The sequence below is a fragment of the Thalassophryne amazonica genome, chromosome 3 (genome assembly GCF_902500255.1).
Source record: "Thalassophryne amazonica chromosome 3, fThaAma1.1, whole genome shotgun sequence".
NCBI classification, from domain to species: Eukaryota; Metazoa; Chordata; class Actinopteri; order Batrachoidiformes; family Batrachoididae; genus Thalassophryne; species Thalassophryne amazonica.
The window spans coordinates 32,347,807-32,360,100 of record NC_047105.1 but is presented as its reverse complement, the minus strand read 5'-3'; positions in this window follow the sequence as shown (position 1 = coordinate 32,360,100).

Here is a 12,294-nt window from a genome sequence, read left to right as displayed (position 1 = left end):
GTCTCTCTCTCTCTCTCTCTCTCTCTCTCTTACTCTGTCTCCTACACACACACTCTCTTTCAAAATTCAAATCCATTTTGTGACTGTCAGTCGAATAGAAGAAGCATTTTATAATAATATATTACCTGACTGATTATGTATCTTTTCCAATCCAGTCTGATTTTTCCTGCTCACACACATTAACCCTGTAAATTGTTGTATTTATTTTAATAGTAATGGTGCAGTATCCTTGACAATGTAACTCAACAAATGTCCCAAAACAGTTGCTGTTTGGCACTTTAAAACATCATACATGTTACAAACTAATAACTGCTATATTCCAGTATTCTTTTCTGTGTAGACTAAGTACATGTTCAGCTTTACTTGACGGTACAGTACACAGTAGAGCAACATTAGCTGTTATCTTTCAGCAATGACATAAAACGTGACAGTGCTGCCCCCTCCGCCCACTGTATTCACTCACTCACTCACGCACACACACACACACACACACACACACACACAAACAGGAAATATGAGCAGCTCAGTCACTCATGTAACAACCTGCTTACACCATGTTGAATACGTTTTGTTAGATTTAGTTGTTTTGGTTTTTAGGTTTACTAAAACATGTTCCTTTAATTCTTGCTTTCATATGTGTGAGTGTATGTGTGTTTGGCCATCATAAGCTGGTGTCGCACTGTTACCACACTGTCGTTTATTGTCAGCTGGTGACACAATGTAAAATAAAACACATCCAAAAGGAAATCTGTTTGGGAATGTGTGTTCATCGTGTGGGTGGAATACCAGTTCTCCTGACCCAGTGTTGCAGACCGAACAGTCCCCCTAAAAATCGATCAGCCTCACATCAGGGTGAATGTGAGGCATTGATGTGTAAAGCGCTTTGAGCATCTGATGCAGATGGAAAAGTGGTATATAAATGCAGTCCATTTACCATTTATTTAAAGATCCTTTGTGACAAGTAAGGGCAACTTCAGGTTAGGGTTAGCAAGCAGAAGATGTCCGGGTTTAGTTATCATAGCTTGGAATATCCTCCTTTTCCAAGTCAGCCCAAGTTGTTCATAATGTCCGTAGTGGAGTCAACGTCTGTGACCGAACTGTAAGAAACAGCCTAAAGGAAATGGGATTTACATACAGAAAAGCTAAACGAAAGCCATCACCAATTAGCTAAACTGCAGGATTGTCTTACAGACATAAAGACATGGATGACCTCTAATTTCCTGCTTTTAAACTCAGATAAAACTGAAGTTATTGTACTTGGCCCCACAAATCTTAGAAACATGGTGTCTAACCAGATCCTTACTCTGGATGGCATTACCCTGACCTCTAGTAATACTGTGAGAAATCTTGGAGTCATTTTTGATCAGGATATGTCATTCAAAGCGCATATTAAACAAATATGTAGGACTGCTTTTTTGCATTTACGCAATATCTCTAAAATCAGAAAGGTCTTGTCTCAGAGTGATGCTGAAAAACTAATTCATGCATTTATTTCCTCTAGGCTGGACTATTGTAATTCATTATTATCAGGTTGTCCTAAAAGTTCCCTAAAAAGCCTTCAGTTAATTCAAAATGCTGCAGCTAGAGTACTGACGGGGACTAGAAGGAGAGAGCATATCTCACCCATATTGGCCTCTCTTTATTGGCTTCCTGTTAATTCTAGAATAGAATTTAAAATTCTTCTTCTTACTTATAAGGTTTTGAATAATCAGGTCCCATCTTATCTTAGGGACCTCGTAGTACCATATCACCCCAATAGAGCGCTTCGCTCTCAGACTGCAGGCTTACTTGTAGTTCCTAGGGTTCCTAAGAGTAGAATGGGAGGCAGAGCCTTCAGCTTTCAGGCTCCTCTCCTGTGGAACCAGCTCCCAATTCAGATCAGGGAGACAGACACCCTCTCTACTTTCAAGATTAGGCTTAAAACTTTCCTTTTTGCTAAAGCTTATAGTTAGGGCTGGATCAGGTGACCCTGAACCATCCCTTAGTTATGCTGCTATAGACGTAGACTGCTGGGGGGTTCCCATGATGCACTGTTTCTTTCTCTTTTTGCTCTGTATGCACCACTCTGCATTTAATCATTAGTGATCGATCTCTGCTCCCCTCCACAGCATGTCTTTTTCCTGGTTCTCTCCCTCAGCCCCAACCAGTCCCAGCAGAAGACTGCCCCTCCCTGAGCCTGGTTCTGCTGGAGGTTTCTTCCTGTTAAAAGGGAGTTTTTCCTTCCCACTGTAGCCAAGTGCTTGCTCACAGGGGGTCGTTTTGACCGTTGGGGTTTTACATAATTATTGTATGGCCTTGCCTTACAATATAAAGCGCCTTGGGGCAACTGTTTGTTGTGATTTGGCGCTATATAAAAAAATTGATTGATTGATTGATCATTAACACTTAAACAGAAAAAAACAAGGTTACAATGGGCTAAGGAAAAGCAATCGTGGACTGTGGATGACTGGATGAAAGTCATATTCAGTGATGAATCTCGAATCTGCATTGGGCAAGGCGTTGATGCTGGAACTTTTGTTTGGTGCCGTTCCAATGAGATTTATCAAGATGACTGCATGAAGAGAACATGTAAATTTCCACAGTCATTGATGATATGGGGCTGCATGTCAGGTAAAGGCACTGGGGAGATGGCTGTCATTACATCATCAATAAATGCACAAGTTTACGTTGATATTTTGGACACTTTTCTTATCCCATCAATTGAAAGGATGTTTGGGGATGATGAAATCATTTTTCAAGATGATAATGCATCTTGCCATAGAGCAAAAACTGTGTAAACATTCCTTGCAAAAAGACACATAGGGTCAATGTCATGGCCTGCAAATAGTCCGGATCTTAATCCACTTGAAAATCTTTTGTGGAAGTTGAATAAAATGGTCCATGACAAGGCTCCAACCTGCAAAGCTGATCTGGCAACAGCAATCAGAGAAAGTTGGAGCCAGATTGATGAAGAGTACTGTTTGTCACTCATTAAGTCCATGCCTCAGAGACTGCAAGCTGTTATAAAAGCCAGAGGTGGTGCAACAAAATACTAGTGATGTGTTGGAGCGTTCTTTTGTTTTTCATGATTCCATAATTTTTTCCTCAGAATTGAGTGAGTCCATTTTTTTTTCTCTCTGCTTGGTCTAAAAAAGTAACCGTTACTGACTGCCACAATTTTTTTTCCTGATTTCTTATACTGTTTCTTAAGGCAGAAAGTTGCCATTTGAAATGACTTTAGTTTTGTGTCATATCTGTGATCTGCTTTTTTTCTACAAAATTAAACAACTGAATGAACATCCTCCGAGGCCGGTGATTCCATAATTTTTGCCAGGGGTTGTACAAAGTCTGCTAACTTTAGTGGGCAAAGCACATGGTGATCCATCTTGTTCATCTGCTGTTCTGCACACATTAAAAACTGGATCATCGCCTTGTATCAGGTTGCACTAAGGGTGTAACGGTACATGTATTTGTATCAAACTGTTTCGGTACGGGACGTTCAGTTCAGTACAGGGCTGTGCGCAGGTGAGTTTGCGTTGCGTGTGTTTACATTCAGTGTTGCCAACTTAGCGACTTTCTCGCTAAATCTGGCAACTTTCCAAACCCTCTTGAAGACTTGTTTTCCCAAAAGCGACTAGCGACAAATCTAGCTACTTTTCCTGGCGTTACTGGAGACTTTTCTGATGATTGGCGACTGAAACTGAAAGTCTCTGTTGTCCCTGAGCGGCAGCGGGTCTCCCCCTCCTCCTCTGCCTGCAGCAGCCTGAAAGCACACAGTGGAGGGATATCTACAATCCTCCTCACTGACTCGCTCAGCCTACTGACCTCATTTTCTGTGCTGTGATTAAATAGTCCCCAGACTTTAAGCCCTGGCCTTGAGAAGTTATTTTAATAAGTGATGGCCAATTTTAATGGCAAAATAAACAAACAAACCAAGAATCAAGTTTATTTGCGGTTCTAAATATTTTTAAGGTGGTTTTACTCACTTTTTTGGCTCTCCCACAATGTTTTTTTTTTTTTCCAAAACTTTATTTAAAAAGATATATTAAGAAACATTAAACGAACAGTTATAGAAAGAGATAGAAAATAAAATAAATTGTACAAAAGTAAAGGGATACTTTGACATTACATGTCTTAAAAAAATCCCTTATAGAGTGTGACAGGTTTGGACAAGTTAATTTTTCTGGTAAAAAAAAATATGAAGGTTGAATAAAATTGAACAGGGCTTCAAGCTGGAACCGTTGTGCTGCTCTTTACTTGTGGAAAGGTTTTGTTAACAGCCGTTTACTAGGAATGTAGTTTTTATAATATTTCATACATTTGTCATTTATTTGAGAACATTTTATTTAACTTATTACCAGGCAGCACGTTGCAGTTATTTTATTTTCCTGTTTGTATAATGTTACAATAAATTGTTGGTTTAAACAAGCAAATTTAGCAAGCAAACAAGCAAGTTTTTATGGAGTTAAAATTGTCTCATTAGTATTTGTAAATGCACACAGGGTGATCTACAAATAATCATTGATTTGCAAATGTGTTCAGATATCCACAAATGCAAATTTCATATTTGTAACTTGTAAATTGGTCTTTGCAAATAATGTTGTATTTGCAAATATAAAACTTAATTTGTAAATAAAAATAAAAATAACATTTGTAAAACTGGAAATTGTATTTGTGAATTGAGTTTCAGCATTTGTGGATCACCAATTACACGCATTCATCGCTTTCCTCTGCGACGTGAACCAAACATGACCTCAGAATCAAGGTACGTACCGAACCATGATTTTTGAGTATTGTTACACCCCTAGGATGCACATTATCGTAAATGGTCTACATTTCTACAGTCCTTATCCATCTGATGTAGAGACTCAAAGCCTTTTTCCCTGAACACTCTGGATCAAGGCTTTGGTTCAAGGAATGATAACAGAAACCAGGAACTTTTATCATCTTTTAGGACAGAAGCATTTATGTGAAATAATGATAAATGATTTATAATGTTATTTTTTCCATTCTTTTATTACAAAATTGAATATTTTCCCCTTAAAGTAAATTGGTACATATTTAAGTTCATGTCTTCCCCCCCAATGTTGTGCATGTTTTTGAATGGCAAAAAAAAATTGTCAGTGGTAAATTGAAATGTGGAAGTTGTCTATTGCCAACCAGAAATGGTAAATTTTGTCCTATATACCATCTAAGTGTCAGCAGCAGGTCTTAGACATCAGCTTCATCAGTGTTTGATTAACAGGCTAACGTAAAGACAAATAATGTAGAAGAGTATAACGAAGAGGAGGTACTGCTGGCCCAACACCAGAGGGCGCCCTGCCTGTCGTCGGGTTTCAGGCACCAGAGGGCGCAGTTGCCACAGGAGTCCGCCAGGTGCTCGGAGTTGACAGCTGTCACACTCATCATTCATCACATCACATCCATAAAAGCCTGGGAGAGACATCATAACTCTGCCGTGTTATCAGCTTACCAGTTAGGTAAACGACTCGGCTGTTCTGTGCCGTACGCACACGTTTTTTTGCGGCGGAGCTTTTTGCAGTCGTTGACCTTTTTGTACACTTGCAGCTTGTAGCCGAGTTTGTGGAAGTTGTAGGAGTTGGCGTCTCCACTCCGCACTTCAGACTTGATTAAGTGATACATAAGGCACTGCACATACTCTGTGTTCCTGTGTTTGGAGGTGGAGGTTTTTCCCTCAGGAAGGAACTGTATTTTTGCTGACTGTTTGCTGGGTGTATACACACCCACCTATAACCTGTGTCTGTTCCTGCCAGCAGTAACGGATCTGACAGCTGGAAGCAGTGGCCACCTGGGGACTCACGACTTGGCGGCTCCAGTGTGTTGCAGGTCTCCGTTGGTGATGGAACCTCGTGGGTCCCGGCTCTTCTCTTGATAGGCGTCTCTTACCCTCAGGCCTGCCCACGCGTCAACTTTTGTGTAGATTGATTGACAGACTAAAAGCATATTTGGTTGTTGTGCACATTTGCAGAATAAATTGTTATTTATTCGGACTTCCTATTGGCCGTTCATTTAGTCCCCCTGTCGTGGGTCTGTGTACTTCACTTTCCCAACAGGATAACTTGGCCACGTCATGGACTCTGAGGGGCGTTTACCACCGTTTGAACCACCAATGGAAATGCAAGGTGCGCAGGCTCCACCAGGAGGTGAGTTTGGTGAGCTGCAGTGCATCCTCACCAACTTTATGGCTCTGTTAGATCTGTTAACCGAGCAGGATATTCACCTCACCCGCAGGATGGAGGCTCTCACCGCTCAGGTAGAGGCGCGTGCGTCAGATGCGGCTGCAGCCACCCCTCCTGCGGGCCTGTTGCTTAATAATGATGATCCAGTGGTAGTTCAAAGGTCTCCCCCCCTTTCGCCCAAAGCTTACATTAGCCCCCCGGAACCGTTAGGGGGTTGTGTCGAAACATGCGCAGACTTTCTGATGCAGTGCGCGCTCGTTTTTTCACAATGCCCCGTGATGTACGCGTCAGACTACAGCCAGGTGGCTTTTATGATTAATTTGCTTTGAGGCAAGGCACGCGCCTGGGCTATGGCACTCTGGGAGCAGAACTCACGGCTCCTGTCGACGTATACTGAGTTTATCCGGGAGTTTCGACAGGTGTTTGATCATCCGTTCAGAGGCGAATCCGCTTCAGATGTGTTACGGTCAATCCGACGGGAGCCGGAGCGCCGCTGAGTATTCAGTCGACTTCCGCGTTGCGGCAGCGAGAGCTGGCTGGAATTCGGTAGCGCTCCGCGCCGCCTTTATAAGGGGGCTGTCTCCGGCCCTAAAGGAGCACCTGATGGCGAAGGACCAGCCGCGGGATTTAGACGGGCCTATCAACCTGGTTATAAGGTAAGACAACCGATTAGAAGAACGTCGACGGGAGCGAGACGAAGGGCGTGACCAGGCACGCGCCGTCCCTCTCCCTTCCAGGTCTGAAGCAGCACCGTCCTCCCCCCGCTCCAAGGCCAGAGCGTTCCACGTGACAACAGCTCCCCCCGCTGACATTCCTATGGAAAGGAGCAGGGCTAAAATTAAATCAGATAACAGACAAAGGAGGCTGGTCTGTGGAGAGTGTTTTTACTGCGGCTCAAGTGAGCATAAGCAGAAAAACTGCCCCAAGCGGTCAAAACGACAACGCTCGCCCTTAGAGACTGGGTTAAGGGTGAGCCATAATACTCATGCGAGGAAACCACAAAAATCCACACGAGTCCCAGTTATGATCCTCTGTGGGGATTTAACCCTTCATGCCCCAGCACTCATCGACACGGGGTCAGAGGGGAATCTGCTTGATAGCAGATGGGCTAAGGAAGTAGGGCTCCCTCTAGTGGCCCTTCCTTTACCATTGAAGGTATGGGCACTAGATGGCACCCTTCTTCCATTAATAACACACCAGACGCAGCCCTTAACCCTGGTTGTGTCTGGAAACCACAGGGAGGAGATTGTGTTTTATGTAACACCTTCTAGAATTATTTTGGATTATTCATGGATATGTAAGCACAATCCCCGGATCGATTGACCGACTGGGGTTGTGGCTCAATGGAGCGAAACCTGCCACCGGGAGTGTCTAAGATTCTCGGTCCCACCCGGTGCGACTGCTAAAGAGGAGGTCCGCATTCCTCCCAATCTTACGGCGGTGCCGGCTGAGTACCATGATCTTGCTGACGTTTTCAGCAAAGATCTGGCACTCACCCTTCCCCCGCACTGACCATATGATTGTGCCATTGATTTGATTCCGGGGTGTTGAGTATCCATCCAGTAGGCTGTACAATCTCTCATGCCCTGAGCGCGAATCAATGGAGACCTACATCCGGGACTCTTTAGCTGCCGGGTTAATCCGGAACTCTTCCTCCCCGTTAGGTGCTGGTTTCTTTTTTGTGGGCAAGAAGGACGGCGGACTCCGTCCATGCATTGATTATAGAGGGCTGAACGAGATTACGGTTCGCAACCGATACCCGTTGCCTCTATTGGATTCAGTGTTCACGCCCCTGCATGGAGCCAAAATATTCACAAAACTGGATCTTAGGAATGCTTATCACCTGGTTCGGATCCGGAAGGGAGACGAATGGAAGACGGCATTTAACACCCCGTTAGGTCACTTTGAGTACCTGGTCATGCCGTTCGGCCTCACTAACGCCCCCACGACGTTCCAAGCATTGGTAAATGACGTCTTGCGGGACTTCCTGCATCGGTTCGTCTTCGTATACCTGGACGATATCCTCATCTTCTCCCCGGATCCTGAGACCCATGTTAAGCATGTACGTCAGGTCCTGCAGCGGTTGCTGGAGAACCGGCTGTTTGTGAAGGGCGAGAAGTGCGAGTTCCACCGTACTTCTTTGTCCTTCCTGGGGGTTCATCATCTCCTCCAACTCCGTCGCACCCGATCTGGCCAAGGTCGCGGCGGTGAGAGATTGGCCCCAACCGGCAAGCCGTAGGAAGCTGCAACAGTTCCTCGGCTTTGCAAATTTCTACACGAGGTTCATTAAGGGCTACAGTCAGGTGGTTGGTCCCCTGACAGCTCTGACCTCCCCAAAAGTCCCCTTCACCTGGTCAGATCGGTGTGAAGCCGCGTTTAGGGAGTTGAAACGCCGGTTCTCGACTGCGCCAATTCTGGTGCAGCCCGATCCTAACCGCCAGTTTGTAGTTGAAGTGGATGCCTCTGACTCAGGGATAGGAGCCGTGCTGTCCCAGAGCAGGGAGTCCGATAAGGTTCTCCACCCTTGTGCCTATTTTTCCCGCAGGTTGACCCCGGCAGAACGGAACTATGACATCGGCAATCGGGAACTCCTGGCAGTGAAAGAGGCCTTGGAGGAGTGGAGACACCTGTTGGAGGGAGCTGTGGTTCCGTTCACAGTTTTCACTGACCATCGGAACCTGGAATACATCCGGACCGCTAAGCGTCTGAACCCCAGGCAAGCCCGTTGGTCACTGTTCTTTGGGCGTTTTGACTTCCGGATCACATACCGCCCCAGGACCAAAAACCAACGGTCTGACGCACTGTCCCGGGTGCATGAAGAGGAGGTCAGAACAGAGCTGTCGGATCCACCTGACACCATCATCTCGGAGTCCACTATCGTCGCCACCCTCACGTGGGACATAGAGAACATCGTGAGGAAGGCCCTGACGCATCACCCGGACCCCGGCGGTGGACCATCGAACAGATTGTACGTCCCACCAGACGCAAGAGCTGCGGTCCTGGACTTCTGTCACAGTTCCAAGCTCTCCTGCCATCCAGGGGTGCGAAGAACCATGGCAGTGGTCCGGCAGCGATTCTGGTGGGTGTCAATGGAAGCCGATGTCCGGGAGTATGTCTGGCCTGCACCACCTGCGCCACGGGCAAGGCTGTTCATCAACAAGAGAGAGGTCTCCTCCAGCCGTTGCTGGTGCCTCGACGCCCCTGGTCCCATCTAGGCCTGGACTTCGTCACGGGTCTCCCTGCGTCCCAGGGAATGACTACCATCATGATGATAGTGGACCGGTTCTCCAAGCTGGCCCACTTCGTGGCCCTCCCGAAGGTCCTGATGGCCCAGGAGACTGCAGACCTCCTGGTCCACCACGTCGTGTGTCTGCATGGTATCCCCACGAACATCATCTCAGACCGTGGTCCCCAGTTCTCCTCGCAAGTCTGGAGGAGTTTCTGTAGGGAACTGGGGGCCACCGTGAGCCTCTCATCCGGGTACCACCCCCAGACAAATGGACAAGCAGAGCGGGCTAACCAAGATCTGGAGCAGGCCCTGAGATGTGTGACCTCCACGCACCCGACGGCCTGGAGTCAACATCTGGCCTGGAACGAGTACGCCCACAACAGTCAAATCTCATCGGCGACCGGCCTCTCCCCCTTCGAGGTGTGTTTGGGGTACCAGCCCCCATTGTTTACGGCTATGGAGGGAGAGGTCGAGGTCCCCTCAGTCTAGGCCCACCTCAGAAGGTGCCGTCGGGTGTGGCGAACAGCCCGCTCTGCCCTTCTGAAAGCCCGGACGAGGGCGAAGAGCCATGCAGATCACCGACGCACCCCGGCCCCCGTTTACCAGCCCGGGCAGGAGGTTTGGCTATCTACTAAAAACATCCCTCTGCACACGGACTCACCGAAACTGATGGACAGATACATTGGACCATTTCCCATCACCAAAGTCATCAGTCCGGCCGCAGTGAAGCTGAAACTCCCAGCTTCACTGCGGATCCATCCCATTTTCCATGTGTCTAAGATAAAGCCATGCCACACCTCTGACCTTTGCACCCCCGGTCCAGCGCCGCCTCCTGCCCGCATCATCGACGGTGAGCCTGCGTGGACCGTCCGCAGGCTCCTGGATGTACGCCGGAGGGGTCGGGGCTTCCAATATCTGGTGGACTGGGAGAGTTATGGACCCGAAGAACGCTCCTGGGTGAAGAGGAGCTCCTGGCCGATTTCTACCAGCGGCATCCCAACAAGCCTGGTTGGGCACCAGGAGGCGCCCGTTGGGGGGGGTCCTGTTGTGTGGGCCGCCCGAAGAGGAGGTACTGCTGGCCCAACACCAGAGGGCGCCCTGCCTGTCGTTGGGTTTCAGGCACCAGAGGGCGCAGTCGCCACAGGAGTCCGCCAGGTGCTCGGAGCTGACAGCTGTCACACTCATCATTCATCACATCACATCCATAAAAGCCTGGGAGAGACATCATAACTCTGCCGAGTTATCAGCTTACCCATTAGGTAAACGGCTCAGCCGTTCTGTGCTGTACACACACGTTTTTTGCGGCGGAGCTTTTTGCAGTCATTGACCTTTTTGTACACTTGCAGCTTGTAGCCGAGTTTGTGGAAGTTGTAGGAGTTGGCGTCTCCACTCCGCACTTCAGACTTGATTAAGTGATACATAAGGCACTGCACGTAGTCTGTGTCCCTGTGTTTGGAGGTGGAGGTTTTTCCCTCAGGAAGGAACTGTATTTTTGCTGACTGTTTGCTGGGTGTACACACACCCACCTGTGTCTGTTCCTGCCAGCAGTACCGGATCTGACAGCTGGAAGCAGTGGCCACCTGGGGACTCAGGACTTGGCGGCTCCAGTGTGTTGCAGGTCTCCGTTGGCGATGGAACCTCGTGGGTCCCGGCTCTTCTCTGGATAGGCGTCTCCTACCCTCAGGCCTGCCCACGCGTCAACTTTTGTGTAGATTGATTGACAGACTAAAAGCATATTTGGTTGTTGTGCACATTTGCAGAATAAATTGTTATTTATTCGGACTTCTATTGGCCGTTCATTTACGCCCCCTGTCGTGGGTCCATGTACTTCACTTTCCCAACAGCGGCTCCATTAAGGCTAAACAATAGCAGGGTTTCCATTACAGATTTGTGCAAAAGTTCAGCAATATTGTCAGAATGTTGACAAAACATTGTAGTGATAGTGGTACATGCGACTGCTGGATTTTGTCCTGTTGTTATAGAATGGTAATTCTAGTAGTCATGTGGCTGATGGGTAAGTCCTACTAAATATGGCCATTTCTTCAATTTGTTGAATCAGTTATTGCTGCAAGATTGTCTCTTGCGAATCTGGTCAATTTGTGTACAACTCCAGGGCGACACACAGCAGTAGAGTTGTATGAGCGCATTATGAAACATCGCGCCGACGGGCAGGCGTGGCGGTGCGATGGTTTGTGCACGCGACGGTGTCTGGCGAGCAGGTGTGAGCTGCTGCAGTAGCTTGCATTGTGTTCCATGGGATGAGCTGCACCACATCGTGCTGCTTATGTGGTGGAAAATGAAATAAAAACCAGATGTGTAATTAGTGAATATCACTGGGTTGCTATAAATAATACATAAAGGGGGGCACAAAACAAAACCCCGCGGTTAAACAACCTTGGTTAAAAAAAAACACCACTCACAAAATTTAACCCACATGCCCTGATTACCAGATGGCAACTCTACAACTACGCCACAATCACTGTCTTGTAAAAGGAGTGTGAAATGGCTCCAATCAACAAGCAGACAAATGTATTTTCTAAAAAAAAAAAAGAAAAAGAAAAGCGCTGTGATAACTGGCCAAAAAGCATTTTGTACGGGGTTTTTCTGCTGATATGTGACTGAAAGTGGTGTATTTATCATACTGTTGGCCTGTCATATGGTCCTGTGGCGCGCAGCTCACTGAACGACGTTCAGATTGCCTGCTGCATGTCCACATAAACTGACGGTCCGGTGCCGCTGGAACAGCCTGTCAGTGTGTGCCGTGTCCAGGCTGTTGCAGGCAATATATGTTTTATGTTTTCGATGTGAGGACCGCAAGCGCACACACGCGCGACCATCAAAACACGGTGCGTGTTCTGCAGCTCTAATGTCCAGGACCAGAGATCT